Source organism: Hemitrygon akajei, unplaced genomic scaffold, assembly GCF_048418815.1.
Source record: "Hemitrygon akajei unplaced genomic scaffold, sHemAka1.3 Scf000044, whole genome shotgun sequence".
NCBI lineage: Eukaryota > Metazoa > Chordata > Chondrichthyes > Myliobatiformes > Dasyatidae > Hemitrygon > Hemitrygon akajei.
Window position 1 is genome coordinate 8,504,054 of NW_027331930.1, and position 21,491 is coordinate 8,525,544.

Consider the following 21,491-nt stretch of genomic DNA (forward strand, 5'->3'; position numbering starts at 1 on the left):
ATGCCCTAAACCTGTACCCCACCATAACCTCCATGAAACACTGGAACGTACCAAATCAGAACTCCACAAAAATATGCCCTGAACCTGTACCCCTCCATAACCTCCCTTTCTCACTGGAACGTACCAATGCAGAAAAACACACAAATATGCACGTAACACGTACACCTACATACCCTCCCTGTCTCACCTGAACGTACCAATGCAGAACTCCACAAAAATATGCCCTGAACCTGTACGCTCCAAAACTAACCTGTCTCACTGGAACGTACCAATGAAGTACTACACACAAATATGCCATGAACCTGTATCCCTCCATATCCTCCGTGTCTCACTGGAATGTACCAATGCAGAACTCCACACAAATATGCCCTGAACCTGTAAACCCTCCATAACCTCCCTGTCTCACTGGAACGTACCAATGCAGTACTCCACACAAATATGCCCTTAAACTATACCCCTCCATAACCTCCCTGTCTCACTGGAACGTACCAATACAGAACTCCACAAAAATATGCCCTGAATATGTACCCTCCATAACCTCCCTGTCTCAGTAGAATGTACCAATGCATAACTCCATACAAATATGCCCTGAGCCTGTACCCCTCCATAACCTCCTTGTCTCACTGGAAAGTACCAATGCAGAACTCCACAAAAATATGCCCTGAACCTGTACCCCTCCATAACCTCAGTGTCTCACTGGAACGTACCAATGCAGAACTCCACACAAATATGCCCTGAACCTGCACCCCTCCATATCCTCCGTGTTTCACTGGAATGTTCCAATGCAGAACTCCACACAAAAATGCCCGGAACCTGCACCCCTCCATAACCTCCCTGTCTCACTGGAACGTACCAATGCAGAACTCCACAAAAATATGCCCTGAACCTGTACGCTCCAAAACCTACCTGTCTCACTGGAACGTATCAATGAAGTACTACACACAAATATGCCATGAACCTGTATTCCTCCATATCCTCCGTGTCTCACTGGAATGTACCAATGCAGAACTCCACACAAATATGCCCTGAACCTGTGTCCCTCCATAACCACCCTGTCTCACTGGAACGTAGAAATGCAGAACTCCACACAAATATGCCCTGAAACTGTACCACTCCATAACATCCCTGTCTCACTGAAACGTACCAATGCAGAACTCCACACAAATATGCCCTGAAACTGTACCCCTCAATATCCTCCGTGTCTCACTGGAATGTTCCACTGCAGAACTCCACATAAATATGCCCTGAGCCTGTACCCCTCCATAACCTCCCTGTCTCACTGGAATGTACCAATGCAGAACTCCACACAGAAATGCCCTGAATCTGTACCCCTCCATAAACACCCTGTCTCACGGGAACGTACCAATGCAGATATCCACATAAATATGCCCTGAAACAGTACCCCTCCATAACCTCCATTTCTCACTGGAACGTACCAATGCAGAAAAACACACAAATATGCACGGAACATGTACACCTACATAACCTCCCTGTCTCACTGGAACGTACCAATGCAGAACTACACAAAAATATGCCCTGAATATGTACCCTCCATAACCTCCCTGTCTCAGTAGAATGTACCAATGCAGAACTCCATACAAATATGCCCTGAACCTGTACGCTCCAAAACCTACCTGTCACACTAGAACGTACCAATGAAGAACTCCGCACAAATATGCCATGAACCTGTATCCCTCCATATCTTCCGTGTCTCACTGGAATGTACCAATGCAGAACTCCACACAAATATGCCCTGAACCTGTACGCCTCCATAACCACCCTGTCTCACTGGAACGTACCAATGCAGAAAAACACACAAATATGCCCTGAAACTGTACCCCTCAATATCCTCCGAGTCTCACTAGAACGTTCCACTGCGGAACTCCACACAAATATGCCCTGAACCTGCACCCCTCCATATCCTCCGTGTCTCACTGGAATGTTCCAATGCAGAACTCCACAGATATATGCCCTGAACCTGTACGCCTCCATAAACACCCTGTCTCACTGGATCGTACCAATGCAGAACTCCACACAAATATGCCCTGAACCTGTACCATTCCATATCCTCCGTGTCTCACTGGAATGTTCCAATGCAGAACTCCACTTAAATATGCCCTAAACCTGTACCCCTCCATAACCTCCATGTCTCACTGGAATGTACCAATGCAGAACTCCACACAAATATGCCCTGAAACTGTACCCCTCCATAACCTCCCTGTCTCACTGGAAGGTACCAATGCAGAACTCCACAAAAATATCCCCTGAATATGTACCCTCCATAACCTCCCTGTCTCATTGGAACGTACCAATGCAGAACGCCAAACAAATATGCCCTAAACCTGTACCCCACCATAACCTCCATGAAACACTGGAACGTACCAAATCAGAACTCAACAAAAATATGCCCTGAACCTGTACCCCTCCATAACCGCCCTTTCTCACTGGAACGTACCAATGCAGAAAAACACACAAATATGCACGTAACATGTACACCTACATAACCTCCCTGTCTCACTGGAACGTACCAATGCAGAACTCCACAAAAATATGCCCTGAACCTGTACGCTCCAAAATCTACCTGTCTCACTGGAACGTACCAATGCAGAACTCCACACAAATATGCCCTGAACCTGTACCCCTCCATAACCTCCCTGTCTCACTGGAACGTAGAAATGCAGAACTCCACACAAATATGCCCTGAAACTGTACACTCCATAACCTCCCTGTCTCAGTAGAATGTACCAATGCAGAACTCCATACAAATATGCCCTGAACCTCTACGCTCCAAAGCCTACCTGTCAAACTAGAACGTACCAATGAAGAACTCCGCACAAATATGTCATGAACCTGTATCCCTCCATATCTTCCGTGTCTCACTGGAATGTACCAATGCAGAACTCCACACAAATATGCCCTGAACCTGTACGCCTCCATAACCACCCTGTCTCACTGGAACGTACCAATGCAGAACTCCACACAAATATGCCCAGAAACTGTACCCCTCAATATCCTCCGTGTCTCACTGGAATGTTCCACAGCGGAACTCCACATAAATATGCCCTGAACCTGTACCCCTCCATAACCTCCCTGTCTCACTGGAATGTACCAATGCAGAACTCCACACAAAAATGCCCTGAAACTGTACCCCTCCATAACCACCCTGTCTCACGGGAACGTACCAATGCAGATATCCACATAAATATGCCCTGAAACAGTACCCCTCCATAACCTCCATTTCTCACTGGAACGTACCAATGCAGAAAAACACACAAATATGCACGGAACATGTACACCTACATAACCTCCCTGTCTCACTGGAACGTACCAATGCAGAACTCCACAAAAATATGCCCTGAATATGTACCCTCAATAACTTCCCTGTCTCAGTAGAATGTACAAATGCAGAACTCCATACAAATATGCCCTGAACCTGTACGCTCCAAAACCTACCTGTCACACTAGAACGTACCAATGAAGAACTCCGCACAAATATGCCATGAACCTGTATCCCTCCATATCTTCCGTGTCTCACTGGAAAGTACCAATGCAGAACTCCACACAAATATGCCCTGAACCTGTACGCCTCCATAACCACCCTGTCTCACTGGAACGTACCATTGCAGAACTCCACACAAATATGCCCTGAAACTGTACCCCTCAATATCCTCCGAGTCTCACTAGAATGTTCCACTGCGGAACTCCACATAAATATGCCCTGAACCTGTACCCCTTCATAACCTCAGTGTCTCACTGGAACGTACCAATGCAGAACTCCACACAAATATGCCCTGAACCTGCACCCCTCCATATCCTCCGTGTCTCACTGGAATGTTCCAATGCAGAACTCCACACAAATATGCCCTGAACCTGTACGCCTCCATAAACACCCTGTCTCACTGGATCGTACCAATGCAGAACTCCACACAAATATGCCCTGAACCTGTACCATTCCATATCCTCCGTGTCTCACTGGAATGTTCCAATGCAGAACTCCACTTAAATATGCCCTAAACCTGTACCCCTCCATAACCTCCATGTCTCACTGGAATGTACCAATGCAGAACTCCACACAAATATGCCCTGAATTTGTACCCCTCCATAACCTCCCTGTCTCACTGGAAGGTACCAATGCAGAACTCCACAAAAATATCCCCTGAATATTTACCCTCCATAACCTCCCTGTCTCATTGGAACGTACCAATGCAGAACGCCAAACAAATATGCCCTAAACCTGTACCCCACCATAACCTCCATGAAACACTGGAACGTACCAAATCAGAACTCCACAAAAATATGCCCTGAACCTGTACCCCTCCATAACCTCCCTTTCTCACTGGAACGTACCAATGCAGAAAAACACACAAATATGCACGTAACACGTACACCTACATACCCTCCCTGTCTCACCTGAACGTACCAATGCAGAACTCCACAAAAATATGCCCTGAACCTGTACGCTCCAAAACTAACCTGTCTCACTGGAACGTACCAATGAAGTACTACACACAAATATGCCATGAACCTGTATCCCTCCATATCCTCCGTGTCTCACTGGAATGTACCAATGCAGAACTCCACACAAATATGCCCTGAACCTGTAAACCCTCCATAACCTCCCTGTCTCACTGGAACGTACCAATGCAGTACTCCACACAAATATGCCCTTAAACTATACCCCTCCATAACCTCCCTGTCTCACTGGAACGTACCAATACAGAACTCCACAAAAATATGCCCTGAATATGTACCCTCCATAACCTCCCTGTCTCAGTAGAATGTACCAATGCATAACTCCATACAAATATGCCCTGAGCCTGTACCCCTCCATAACCTCCTTGTCTCACTGGAAAGTACCAATGCAGAACTCCACAAAAATATGCCCTGAACCTGTACCCCTCCATAACCTCAGTGTCTCACTGGAACGTACCAATGCAGAACTCCACACAAATATGCCCTGAACCTGCACCCCTCCATATCCTCCGTGTTTCACTGGAATGTTCCAATGCAGAACTCCACACAAAAATGCCCGGAACCTGCACCCCTCCATAACCTCCCCGTCTCACTGGAACGTACCAATGCAGAACTCCACAAAAATATGCCCTGAACCTGTACGCTCCAAAACCTACCTGTCTCACTGGAACGTATCAATGAAGTACTACACACAAATATGCCATGAACCTGTATTCCTCCATATCCTCCGTGTCTCACTGGAATGTACCAATGCAGAACTCCACACAAATATGCCCTGAACCTGTGTCCCTCCATAACCACCCTGTCTCACTGGAACGTAGAAATGCAGAACTCCACACAAATATGCCCTGAAACTGTACCACTCCATAACATCCCTGTCTCACTGAAACGTACCAATGCAGAACTCCACACAAATATGCCCTGAACCTGTAAACCCTCCATAACCTCCCTGTCTCACTGGAACGTAGAAATGCAGAACTCCACACAAATATGCCCTGAAACTGTACCACTCCATAACATCCCTGTCTCACTGAAACGTACCAATGCAGAACTCCACACAAATATGCCCTGAGCCTGTACCCCTCCATAACCTCCTTGTCTCACTGGAAAGTACCAATGCAGAACTCCACAAAAATATGCCCTGAACCTGTACCCCTCCATAACCTCAGTGTCTCACTGGAACGTACCAATGCAGAACTCCACACAAATATGCCCTGAACCTGCACCCCTCCATATCCTCCGTGTTTCACTGGAATGTACAATGCAGAACTCCACACAAAAATGCCCGGAACCTGCACCCCTCCATAACCTCCCTGTCTCACTGGAACGTACCAATGCAGAACTCCACAAAAATATGCCCTGAACCTGTACGCTCCAAAACCTACCTGTCTCACTGGAACGTATCAATGAAGTACTACACACAAATATGCCATGAACCTGTATTCCTCCATATCCTCCGTGTCTCACTGGAATGTACCAATGCAGAACTCCACACAAATATGCCCTGAACCTGTGTCCCTCCATAACCACCCTGTCTCACTGGAACGTAGAAATGCAGAACTCCACACAAATATGCCCTGAAACTGTACCACTCCATAACATCCCTGTCTCACTGAAACGTACCAATGCAGAACTCCACACAAATATGCCCTGAAACTGTACCCCTCAATATCCTCCGTGTCTCACTGGAATGTTCCACTGCAGAACTCCACATAAATATGCCCTGAACCTGTACCCCTCCATAACCTCCCTGTCTCACTGGAATGTACCAATGCAGAACTCCACACAGAAATGCCCTGAATCTGTACCCCTCCATAAACACCCTGTCTCACGGGAACGTACCAATGCAGATATCCACATAAATATGCCCTGAAACAGTACCCCTCCATAACCTCCATTTCTCACTGGAACGTACCAATGCAGAAAAACACACAAATATGCACGGAACATGTACACCTACATAACCTCCCTGTCTCACTGGAACGTACCAATGCAGAACTACACAAAAATATGCCCTGAATATGTACCCTCCATAACTTCCCTGTCTCAGTAGAATGTACCAATGCAGAACTCCATACAAATATGCCCTGAACCTGTACGCTCCAAAACCTACCTGTCACACTAGAACGTACCAATGAAGAACTCCGCACAAATATGCCATGAACCTGTATCCCTCCATATCTTCCGTGTCTCACTGGAATGTACCAATGCAGAACTCCACACAAATATGCCCTGAACCTGTACGCCTCCATAACCACCCTGTCTCACTGGAACGTACCAATGCAGAAAAACACACAAATATGCCCTGAAACTGTACCCCTCAATATCCTCCGAGTCTCACTAGAACGTTCCACTGCGGAACTCCACATAAATATGCCCTGAACCTGTACCCCTCCATAACCTCAGTGTCTCACTGGAACTTACCAATGCAGAACTCCACACAAATATGCCCTGAACCTGCACCCCTCCATATCCTCCGTGTCTCACTGGAATGTTCCAATGCAGAACTCCACACAAATATGCCCTGAACCTGTACGCCTCCATAAACACCCTGTCTCACTGGATCGTACCAATGCAGAACTCCACACAAATATGCCCTGAACCTGTACCATTCCATATCCTCCGTGTCTCACTGGAATGTTCCAATGCAGAACTCCACTTAAATATGCCCTAAACCTGTACCCCTCCATAACCTCCATGTCTCACTGGAATGTACCAATGCAGAACTCCACACAAATATGCCCTGAAACTGTACCCCTCCATAACCTCCCTGTCTCACTGGAAGGTACCAATGCAGAACTCCACAAAAATATCCCCTGAATATGTACCCTCCATAACCTCCCTGTCTCATTGGAACGTACCAATGCAGAACGCCAAACAAATATGCCCTAAACCTGTACCCCACCATAACCTCCATGAAACACTGGAACGTACCAAATCAGAACTCAACAAAAATATGCCCTGAACCTGTACCCCTCCATAACCGCCCTTTCTCACTGGAACGTACCAATGCAGAAAAACACACAAATATGCACGTAACATGTACACCTACATAACCTCCCTGTCTCACTGGAACGTACCAATGCAGAACTCCACAAAAATATGCCCTGAACCTGTACGCTCCAAAATCTACCTGTCTCACTGGAACGTACCAATGCAGAACTCCACACAAATATGCCCTGAACCTGTACCCCTCCATAACCTCCCTGTCTCACTGGAACGTAGAAATGCAGAACTCCACACAAATATGCCCTGAAACTGTACACTCCATAACCTCCCTGTCTCAGTAGAATGTACCAATGCAGAACTCCATACAAATATGCCCTGAACCTCTACGCTCCAATGCCTACCTGTCACACTAGAACGTACCAATGAAGAACTCCGCACAAATATGTCATGAACCTGTATCCCTCCATATCTTCCGTGTCTCACTGGAATGTACCAATGCAGAACTCCACACAAATATGCCCTGAACCTGTACGCCTCCATAACCACCCTGTCTCACTGGAACGTACCAATGCAGAACTCCACACAAATATGCCCAGAAACTGTACCCCTCAATATCCTCCGTGTCTCACTGGAATGTTCCACAGCGGAACTCCACATAAATATGCCCTGAACCTGTACCCCTCCATAACCTCCCTGTCTCACTGGAATGTACCAATGCAGAACTCCACACAAAAATGCCCTGAAACTGTACCCCTCCATAACCACCCTGTCTCACGGGAACGTACCAATGCAGATATCCACATAAATATGCCCTGAAACAGTACCCCTCCATAACCTCCATTTCTCACTGGAACGTACCAATGCAGAAAAACACACAAATATGCACGGAACATGTACACCTACATAACCTCCCTGTCTCACTGGAACGTACCAATGCAGAACTCCACAAAAATATGCCCTGAATATGTACCCTCAATAACTTCCCTGTCTCAGTAGAATGTACAAATGCAGAACTCCATACAAATATGCCCTGAACCTGTACGCTCCAAAACCTACCTGTCACACTAGAACGTACCAATGAAGAACTCCGCACAAATATGCCATGAACCTGTATCCCTCCATATCTTCCGTGTCTCACTGGAATGTACCAATGCAGAACTCCACACAAATATGCCCTGAACCTGTACCCCTTCATAACCTCAGTGTCTCACTGGAACGTACCAATGCAGAACTCCACACAAATATGCCCTGAACCTGCACCCCTCCATATCCTCCGTGTCTCACTGGAATGTTCCAATGCAGAACTCCACACAAATATGCCCTGAACCTGTACGCCTCCATAAACACCCTGTCTCACTGGATCGTACCAATGCAGAACTCCACACAAATATGCCCTGAACCTGTACCATTCCATATCCTCCGTGTCTCACTGGAATGTTCCAATGCAGAACTCCACTTAAATATGCCCTAAACCTGTACCCCTCCATAACCTCCATGTCTCACTGGAATGTACCAATGCAGAACTCCACACAAATATGCCCTGAAATTGTATCCCTCCATAACCTCCCTGTCTCACTGGAAGGTACCAATGCAGAACTCCACAAAAATATCCCCTGAATATTTACCCTCCATAACCTCCCTGTCTCATTGGAACGTACCAATGCAGAACGCCAAACAAATATGCCCTAAACCTGTACCCCACCATAACCTCCATGAAACACTGGAACGTACCAAATCAGAACTCCACAAAAATATGCCCTGAACCTGTACCCCTCCATAACCTCCCTTTCTCACTGGAACGTACCAATGCAGAAAAACACACAAATATGCACGTAACACGTACACCTACATACCCTCCCTGTCTCACCTGAACGTACCAATGCAGAACTCCACAAAAATATGCCCTGAACCTGTACGCTCCAAAACTAACCTGTCTCACTGGAACGTACCAATGAAGTACTACACACAAATATGCCATGAACCTGTATCCCTCCATATCCTCCGTGTCTCACTGGAATGTACCAATGCAGAACTCCACACAAATATGCCCTGAACCTGTAAACCCTCCATAACCTCCCTGTCTCACTGGAACGTACCAATGCAGTACTCCACACAAATATGCCCTTAAACTATACCCCTCCATAACCTCCCTGTCTCACTGGAACGTACCAATACAGAACTCCACAAAAATATGCCCTGAATATGTACCCTCCATAACCTCCCTGTCTCAGTAGAATGTACCAATGCATAACTCCATACAAATATGCCCTGAGCCTGTACACCTCCATAACCTCCTTGTCTCACTGGAAAGTACCAATGCAGAACTCCACAAAAATATGCCCTGAACCTGTACCCCTCCATAACCTCAGTGTCTCACTGGAACGTACCAATGCAGAACTCCACACAAATATGCCCTGAACCTGCACCCCTCCATATCCTCCGTGTTTCACTGGAATGTTCCAATGCAGAACTCCACACAAAAATGCCCGGAACCTGCACCCCTCCATAACCTCCCTGTCTCACTGGAACGTACCAATGCAGAACTCCACAAAAATATGCCCTGAACCTGTACGCTCCAAAACCTACCTGTCTCACTGGAACGTATCAATGAAGTACTACACACAAATATGCCATGAACCTGTATTCCTCCATATCCTCCGTGTCTCACTGGAATGTACCAATGCAGAACTCCACACAAATATGCCCTGAACCTGTGTCCCTCCATAACCACCCTGTCTCACTGGAACGTAGAAATGCAGAACTCCACACAAATATGCCCTGAAACTGTACCACTCCATAACATCCCTGTCTCACTGAAACGTACCAATGCAGAACTCCACACAAATATGCCCTGAAACTGTACCCCTCAATATCCTCCGTGTCTCACTGGAATGTTCCACTGCAGAACTCCACATAAATATGCCCTGAACCTGTACCCCTCCATAACCTCCCTGTCTCACTGGAATGCACCAATGCAGAACTCCACACAAAAATGCCCTGAAACTGTACCCCTCCATAAACTCCCTGTCTCACTGGAACGTACCATTGCAGAACTCCACATAAATATGCCCTGAAACTGTACCCCTCCATAACCTCCCTTTCTCACTGGAATGTATCAATGCAGAAAAACACACAAATATGCACGGAACATGTACACCTACATAACCTCCCTGTCTCACTGGAACGTACCAATGCAGAACTCCACACAAATATGCCCTGAACCTGTGCCCCTCCATAACCTCCCTGTCTCACTGGAACGTAGCAATGCAGAACTCCACAAAAATATGCCCTGAACCTGTACGCTCCAAAACCTACCTGTCTCACTGGAACGTACCAATGCAGAACTCCACACAAATATGCCCTGAACCTGCACCCCTCCATATCCTCCGTGTTTCACTGGAATGTTCCAATGTTGAACTCCACACAAAAATGCCCTGAAACTGTACCCCTCCATAACCTCCGTTTCTCACTGGAACGTACCATTGCAGAGCTCCACAAAAATATGACCTGAACCTGTACCACTCCGTAACCACCCTGTCTCACGGGAACGTACCAATGCAGATATCCACATAAATATGCATGAAACTGTACCCCTCCATAACCTCCCTTTCTCACTGGAACGTACCAATGCAGAAAAACACACAAATATGCACGGAACATGTACACCTACATAACCTCCCTGTCTCACTGGAACGTACCAATGCAGAACTCCACAGAAATATGCCCTGAATATGTACCCTCCATAACCTCCCTGTCTCAGTAGAATGTACCAATGCGGAACTCCATACAAATATGCCCTGAACCTGTACGCTCCAAAACCTACCTGTCACACTAGAACGTACCAATGAAGAACTCCGCACAAATATGCCATGAACCTGTATCCCTCCATATCTTCCGTGTCTCACTGGAATGTACCAATGCAGAACTCCACACAAATATGCCCTGAACCTGTACGCCTCCATAACCACCCTGTCTCACTGGAACGTACCAATGCAGAACTCCACACAAATATGCCCTGAAACTGTACCCCTCAATATTTTCGGTGTTTCACTGGAATGTTCCACTGCGGAACTCCACATAAATATGCCCTGAACCTGTACCCCTCCATAACCTCAGTGTCTCACTGGAACGTACCAATGCAGAACTCCACACAAATATGCCCTGAACCTGCACCCCTCCATATCCTCTGTGTCTCACTGGAATGTTCCAATGCAGAACTCCACACAAATATGCCCTGAACCTGTATGCCTCCATAAACACCCTGTCTCACTGGAACGTACCAATGCAGAACTCCACACAAATATGTCCTGAACCTGTACCATTCCATATCCTCCGTGTCTCACTGGAATGTTCCAATGCAGAACTCCACTTAAATATGCCCTAAACCTGTACCCCTCCATAACCTCCATGTCTCACTGGAATGTACCAATGCAGAACTCAACACAAATATGCCCTGAAACTGTACCCCTCCATAACCTCCCTGTCTCACTGGAAGGTTCCAATGCAGAACTCCACAAAAATATCCCCTGAATATGTACCCTCCATAACCACCCTGTCTCATTGGAACGTACCAATGCAGAACGCCACACAAATATGCCCTAAACCTGTACCCAACCATAACCTCCATGAAACACTGGAACGTACCAAATCAGAACTCCACAAAAATATGCCCTGAACCTGTACCCCTCCATAACCTCCCTTTCTCACTGGAACGTACCAATGCAGAACTCCACAAAAATATGCCCTGAACCTGTATGCTCCAAAATCGACCTGTCTTACTGGAACGTACCAATGAGGTACTACACACAAATATGCCATGAACCTGTATCCCTCCATATCCTCCGTGTCTCACTGGAATGTACCAATGCAGAACTCCACACAAATATGCCCTGAAGCTGTAAACCCTCCATAACCTCCCTGTCTCACTGGAACGTACCAATGCAGAACTCCACACAAATATGCCCTGAAACTGTACCCCTCCATAACCTCCCTGTCTCACTGGAACGTACCAATACAGAACTCCACAAAAATATGCCCTGAATATGTACCCTCCATAACCTCCCTGTCTCAGTAGAATGTACCAATGCATAACTCCATACAAATATGCCCTGAACCTGTACGCTCCAAAACCTACCTGTCACACTGGAACGTACCAATGAAGAACTCCGCACAAATATGCCATGAACCTGTATCCCTCCATATCCTCCGTGTCTCACTGGAATGTACCAATGCAGAACTCCACACAAATATGCCCTGAACCTGTACGCCTCCATAACCACCTTGTCTCACTGGAATGTACCAATGCAGAACTCCACACATATATGCCCTGAAACTGTACCCCTCAATATCCTCCGTGTCTCACTGGAATGTTCCACTGCAGAACTCCACATAAATATGCCCTGAACCTGTACCCCTCCATAACCTCCCTGTCTCACTGGAATGTACCAATGCAGAACTCCACACAAAAATGCCCTGAAACTGTACCCCTCCATAAACTCCCTGTCTCACTGGAACGTACCATTGCAGAACTCCACATAAATATGCCCTGAAACTGTACCACTCCATAACCTCCCTTTCTCAATGGAACGTACCAATGCAGAAAAACACACAAATATGCACGGAACATGTACACCTACATAACCTCCCTGTCTCACTGGAACGTATCAATGCAGAACTCCACACAAATATGCCCTGAACCTGTACCCCTCCATAACCTCCCTGTCTCACTGGAACGTACCAATGCAGAACTCCACAAAAATATGCCCTGAACCTGTACGCTCCAAAACCTACCTGTCTCACTGGAACGTACCAATGCAGAACTCCACACAAATATGCCCTGAACCTGCACCCCTCCATATCCTCTGTGTCTCACTGGAATGTTCCAATGCAGAACTCCACACAAATATGCCCTGAACCTGTATGCCTCCATAAACACCCTGTCTCACTGGAACGTACCAATGCAGAACTCCACACAAATATGTCCTGAACCTGTACCATTCCATATCCTCCGTGTCTCACTGGAATGTTCCAATGCAGAACTCCACTTAAATATGCCCTAAACCTGTACCCCTCCATAACCTCCATGTCTCACTGGAATGTACCAATGCAGAACTCAACACAAATATGCCCTGAAACTGTACCCCTCCATAACCTCCCTGTCTCACTGGAAGGTTCCAATGCAGAACTCCACAAAAATATCCCCTGAATATGTACCCTCCATAACCACCCTGTCTCATTGGAACGTACCAATGCAGAACGCCACACAAATATGCCCTAAACCTGTACCCAACCATAACCTCCATGAAACACTGGAACGTACCAAATCAGAACTCCACAAAAATATGCCCTGAACCTGTACCCCTCCATAACCTCCCTTTCTCACTGGAACGTACCAATGCAGAACTCCACAAAAATATGCCCTGAACCTGTATGCTCCAAAATCGACCTGTCTTACTGGAAAGTACCAATGAGGTACTACACACAAATATGCCATGAACCTGTATCCCTCCATATCCTCCGTGTCTCACTGGAATGTACCAATGCAGAACTCCACACAAATATGCCTTGAAGCTGTAAACCCTCCATAACCTCCCTGTCTCACTGGAACGTACCAATGCAGAACTCCACACAAATATGCCCTGAAACTGTACCCCTCCATAACCTCCCTGTCTCACTGGAACGTACCAATACAGAACTCCACAAAAATATGCCCTGAATATGTACCCTCCATAACCTCCCTGTCTCAGTAGAATGTACCAATGCATAACTCCATACAAATATGCCCTGAACCTGTACGCTCCAAAACCTACCTGTCACACTGGAACGTACCAATGAAGAACTCCGCACAAATATGCCATGAACCTGTATCCCTCCATATCCTCCGTGTCTCACTGGAATGTACCAATGCAGAACTCCACACAAATATGCCCTGAACCTGTACGCCTCCATAACCACCTTGTCTCACTGGAATGTACCAATGCAGAACTCCACACATATATGCCCTGAAACTGTACCCCTCAATATCCTCCGTGTCTCACTGGAATATTCCACTGCAGAACTCCACATAAATATGCCCTGAACCTGTACCCCTCCATAACCTCCCTGTCTCACTGGAATGTACCAATGCAGAACTCCACACAAAAATGCCCTGAAACTGTACCCCTCCATAAACTCCCTGTCTCACTGGAACGTACCATTGCAGAACTCCACATAAATATGCCCTGAAACTGTACCACTCCATAACCTCCCTTTCTCAATGGAACGTACCAATGCAGAAAAACACACAAATATGCACGGAACATGTACACCTACATAACCTCCCTGTCTCACTGGAACGTATCAATGCAGAACTCCACACAAATATGCCCTGAACCTGTACCCCTCCATAACCTCCCTGTCTCACTGGAACGTACCAATGCAGAACTCCACAAAAATATGCCCTGAACCTGTACGCTCCAAAACCTACCTGTCTCACTGGAACGTACCAATGCAGAACTCCACATAAATATGCCCTGAAACTGTACCCCTCAATATCCTCCGTGTCTCACTGGAATGTTCCACTGCGGAACTCCATATAGATATGCCCTGAACCTGTACCCCTCCATAACCTCAGTGTCTCACTGGAACGTACCAATGCAGAACTCCACACAAATATGCCCTGAACCTGCACCCCTCCATATCCTCCGTGTTTCACTGGAATGATCCAATGCAGAACTCCACACAAAAATGCCCTGAAACTGTACCCCTCCATATACTCCCTGTCTCACTGGAACGTACCATTGCAGAGCTCCACAAAAATATGATCTGAACCTGTACACCTCCATAACCACCCTGTCTCACGGGAACGTACCAATGCAGATATTCACATAAATATGCCCTGAAACTGTACCCCTCCATAACCTCCCTTTCTCACTGGAACGTACCAATGCAGAACTCCACACAAATATGCCCTGAACAAGCACCCCTCCATATCCTCCGTGTCTCACTGGAATGTTCCAATGCAGAACTCCACACAAATAAGCCCTGAACCTGTACGCCTCCATAAACACCCTGTCTCACTAGAAGGTACCAATGCAGAACTCCACAAAAATATCCCCTGAATATGTACCCTCCATAACCTCCCTGTCTCATTGGAATGTACCGATGCAGAACGCCACAGAAATATGCCCCAAACCTGTACCCCACCATAACCTCCCTGACACACTGGAACGTACAAATGCAGATCTCCACAAAAATTAGCCCTGAACCTGTACCCCTCCATAAACTGCCTGTCTCACTGGAACGTACCAATGCAGAACTCCACATAAATATGCCCTGAAACTGTACCCCTCCATAACCTCCCTTTCTCACTGGAACGTACCAATGCAGAAAAACACACAAATAAGCCCTGGACATGTACACCTACATAAGCTCCCTGTCTCACTGGAACGTACCAATGCAGAACTCCACACAAATATGCCCTGAAACTGTACCCCTCAATATCCTCCGTGTCTCACTGGAATGTTCCACTGCGGAACTCCACATAAATATGCGCTGAACCTGTACCCCTCCATAACCTCCCTGTCTCACTGGAATGTACCAATGCAGAACTCCACACAAAAATGCCCTGAAACTGTACCCCTCCATAAACTCCCTGTCTCACTGGAACGTACCATTGCAAAACTCCACACAAATATGCCCTGAACCTGTATCCCTCCATAACCTCCCTGTCTCACTGGAACGTACCAATGCAGAACTCCACAAAATTATGCCCTGAACCTGTGCGCTCCATAACCGACCTGTCTCACTGGAACGTAACAATGAAGCACGACACACAAATATGCCATGAACCTGTATCCCTCCATATCCTACGTGTCTCTCTGGAATGTTCCAATGCAGAACTCCACAGAAATATGCCCTGAACCTGTACACCTCCATAACCTCCCTGTCTCACTGGAATGTACCAATGCAGAACTCCACACAAAAATGCCCTGAAACTGTACCCCTCAATATCCACCGTGTTTCACTGGAATGTTCCACTGCGGAACACCACATAAATATGCCCTGAACCTGTACCCCTCCATAACCTCAGTGTCTCACTGGAACGTACCAATGCAGAACTCCACACAAATATGCCCTGAACCTGCACCCCTCCATATCCTCCGTGTCTCACTGGAATGTTCCAATGCAGAACTCCACATAAATATGCCCTGAACCTGTACCCCTCCATAACCTCCCTGTCTCACTGGAATGTACCAATGCAGAATTCCACACAAAAATGCCCTGAAACTGTACCCCTCCATAAACTCCCTGTCTCACTGGAACGTACCATTGCAGAACTCCACATAAATATGCCCTGAAACTGTACCCCTTCATAAGCTCCCTTTCTCACTGTAACGTACCAATGCAGAAAATCACACAAATATGCACGGAACATGTTCACCTACATAACCTCCCTGTCTCACTGCAACGTACCAATGCAGAACTCCACACAAATATGCCCTGAACCTGTACTCCTCCATAACCTCACTGTCTCACTGGAACGTACCAATGCAGAACTCCACAAAAATATGCCCTGAACCTGTACGCTCAAAAACCTACCTGTCTCACTGGAACGTACCAATGCAGAACTCCACACAAATATGCCCTGAAACTGTACCCCTCAATATCCTCCGTGTCTCACTGGAATGTTCCACTGCGGAACTCCACATAAATATGCCCTGAACCTGTACACCTCCATAACCTCAGTGTCTCACTGGAACGTACCAATGCAGAACTCCACACAAATATGCCCTGAACCTGCACCCCTCCATATCCTCCGTGTTTCACTGGAATGTTCCAATGCAGAACTCCACACAAAAATGCCCTGAAACTGTACCGCTCCATATACTCCCTGTCTCACTGGAACGTACCATTGCAGAGCTCCACAAAAATATGCCCTGAACCTGCACCCCTCCATAACCTCTCTGTCTCACGGGAACGTACCAATGTAGATATCCACATAAATATGCCCTGAAACTGTACCCCTCCATAACGTCCCTTTCTCACTGTAACGTACCAATGCAGAAAAACACACAAATATGCACGGAACATGTACACCTACATAACCACCCTGTCTCACTGCAACGTACCAATGCAGAACTCCACACAAATATGCCCTGAACCTGTTCCCCTCCATAACCTCCCTGTCTCACTGGAACGTACCAATGCAGAACTCCACAAAAATATGCCCTGAACCTGTACGCTCCAAAACCTACCTGTCACACTAGAACGTAACAATGAAGAACTCCGCACAAATATGCCATGAACCTGTATCCCTCCATATCTTCCGTGTCTCACTGGAATGTACCAATGCAGAACTCCACACAAATATGCCCTGAACCTGGACCGCTCCATAACCTCAGTGTCTCACTGGAACGTACCAATGCAGAACTCCACACAAATATGCCCTGAAACTGTACCCCTCCATAACCTCCCTGTCTCAATGGAAGGTACCAATGCAGAACTCCACAAAAATATCCCCTGAATATGTACCCTCCATAACCTCCCTGTCTCATTGGAACGTACCAATGCAGAAAGCCACACAAATATGCCCTAAACCTGTACCCCACCATAACCTCCCTGACACACTGGAACGTACCAATGCAGATCTCCACAAAAATATGCCCTGAACCTGTACCCCTCCATAACCTGCCTGTCTCACTGGAACGTACCAATGCAGAACTCCACATAAATATGCCCTGAAACTGTACCCCTCCATAACCTCCCTTTCTCACTGGAACGTACCAATGCAGAAAAGCACACAAATATGCCCTGAACATGTACACCTACATAAGCTCCCTGTCTCACTGGAACGTACCAATGCAGAACTCCACACAAATATGCCCTGAAACTGTACCCCTCAATATCCTCCATGTCTCACTGGAATGTTCCACTGCGGAACTCCACATAAATATGCCCTGAACCTGTACCCCTCCATAACCTCAGTGTCTCACTGGAACGTACCAATGCAGAACTCCACACAAATATGCCCTGAACCTGCACCACTTCATATCCTCCGTGTCTCACTGGAATGTTCCAATGCAGAACTCCACATAAATATGCCCTGAACCTGTACCCCTCCATAACCTCCCTGTCTCACTGGAATGTACCAATGCAGAACTCCACACAAAAATGCCCTGAAACTGTACCCCTCCATAAACTCCCTGTCTCACTGGAACGTACCATTGCAGAACTCCACATAAATATGCCCTGAAACTGTACCCCTTCATAAGCTCCCTTTCTCACTGTAACGTACCAATGCAGAAAATCACACAAATATGCACGGAACATGTTCACCTACATAACCTCCCTGTCTCACTGCAACGTACCAATGCAGAACTCCACACAAATATGCCCTGAACCTGTACTCCTCCATAAACTCACTGTCTCACTGGAACGTACCAATGCAGAACTCCACAAAAATATGCCCTGAACCTGTACGCTCAAAAACCTTCCTGTCTCACTGGAACGTACCAATGCAGAACTCCACACAAATATGCCCTGAAACTGTACCCCTCAATATCCTCCGTGTCTCACTGGAATGTTCCACTGCGGAACTCCACATAAATATGCCCTGAACCTGTACACCTCCATAACCTCAGTGTCTCACCGGAACGTACCAATGCAGAACTCCACACAAATATGCCCTGAACCTGCACCCCTCCATATCCTCCGTGTTTCACTGGGATGTTCCAATGCAGAACTCCACACAAAAATGCCCTGAAACTGTACCCCTCCATATACACCCTGTCTCACTGGAACGTACCATTGCAGAGCTCCACAAAAATATGCCCTGAACCTGCACCCCTCCATAACCTCTCTGTCTCACGGGAACGTACCAATGCAGATATCCACATAAATATGCCCTGAAACTGTACCCCTCCATAACGTCCCTTTCTCACTGTAACGTACCAATGCAGAAAAACACACAAATATGCACGGAACATGTACACCTACATAACCACCCTGTCTCACTGCAACGTACCAATGCAGAACTCCACACAAATATGCCCTGAACCTGTACCCCTCCATAACCTCCCTGTCTCACTGGAACGTACCAATGCAGAACTCCACAAAAATATGCCCTGAACCTGTACGCTCCAAAACCTACCTGTCACACTAGAACGTAACAATGAAGAACTCCGCACAAATATGCCATGAACCTGTATCCCTCCATATCTTCCGTGTCTCACTGGAATGTACCAATGCAGAACTCCACACAAATATGCCCTGAACCTGGACCGCTCCATAACCTCAGTGTCTCACTGGAACGTACCAATGCAGAACTCCACACAAATATGCCCTGAAACTGTACCCCTCCATAACCTCCCTGTCTCACTGGAAGGTACCAATGCAGAACTCCACAAAAATATCCCCTGAATATGTACCCTCCATAACCTCCCTGTCTCATTGGAACGTACCAATGCAGAACGCCACACAAATATGCCCTAAACCTGTACCCCACCATAACCTCCCTGACACACTGGAACGTATCAATGCAGATCTCCACAAAAATATGCCCTGAACCTGTACCCCTCCATAACCCGCCTGTCTGACTGGAACGTACCAATGCAGAACTCCACATAAATATGCCCTGAAACTGTACCCCTCCATAACCTCCCTTTCTCACTGGAACGTACCAATGCAGAAAAGCACACAAATATGCCCTGAACATGTACACCTACATAAGCTCCCTGTCTCACTGGAACGTACCAATGCAGAACTCCACACAAATATGCCCTGAAACTGTACCCCTCAATATCCTCCATGTCTCACTGGAATGTTCCACTGCGGAACTCCACATAAATATGCCCTGAACCTGTACCCCTCCATAACCTCAGTGTCTCACTGGAACGTACCAATGCAGAACTCCACACAAATATGCCCTGAACCTGCACCACTTCATATCCTCCGTGTCTCACTGGAATGTTCCAATGCAGAACTCCACATAAATATGCCCTGAACCTGTACCCCTCCATAACCTCCCTGTCTCACTGGAATGTACCAATGCAGAACTCCACACAAAAATGCCCTGAAACTGTACCCCTCCATAAACTCCCTGTCTCACTGGAACGTACCATTGCAAAACTCCACACAAATATGCCCTGAACCTGTATCCCTCCATAACCTCCCTGTCTCACTGGAACGTACCAATGCAGAACTCCACAAAAATATGCCCTGAACATGTACGCTCCAAAACCGACCTGTCTCACTGGAACGTACCAATGAAGTACGACACACAAATATGCCATGAACCTGTATCCCTCCATATCCTACGTGTCTCACTGGAATGTACCAATGCAGAACTCCACAGAAATATGCCCTGAACCTGTACACCTCCATAACCTCCCTGTCTCACTGGAACGTACCAATGCAGAACTCCATAAAAATATGCCCTGAATATGTACCCTCCATAACCTCCCTGTCTCAGTAGAATGTACCAATGCAGAACTCCATACAAATATGCCCTGAACCTGTACGCTCCAAAACCTACCTGTCACACTAGAACGTACCAATGAAGAACTCCGCACAAATATGCCATGAACTTGTACGCCTCCATAACCACCCTGTCTCACTGGAACGTACCAATGCAGAACTCCACACAAATATGCCCTCAAACTGTACCCCTCAATATCCTCCGTGTCTCACTGGAATGTTCCAATGCAGAACTCCACACAAATATGCCCTGAACCTGTACGCCTCCATAAACACCCTGTCTCACTGGATCGTACCAATGCAGAACTCCACACAAATATGCCCTGAACCTGTACCCCTCCATATCCTCCGTGTCTCACTGGAATGTTCCAATGCAGAACTCCACTTAAATATGCACTAAACCTGTCCCCCTCCATAACCTCCCTGTCTCACTGGAACGTACCAATGCAGAACTCCACACAAATATGCCCTGAACCTGTACCCCTCCATAACCTCCCTTTCTCTCTGGAACGTACCAATGCAGAAAAACACACAATTATGCCCTGAACATGTACACCTACATAACCTCCCTGTCTCACTGGAACGTACCAATGCAGAACTCCACACAAATATGC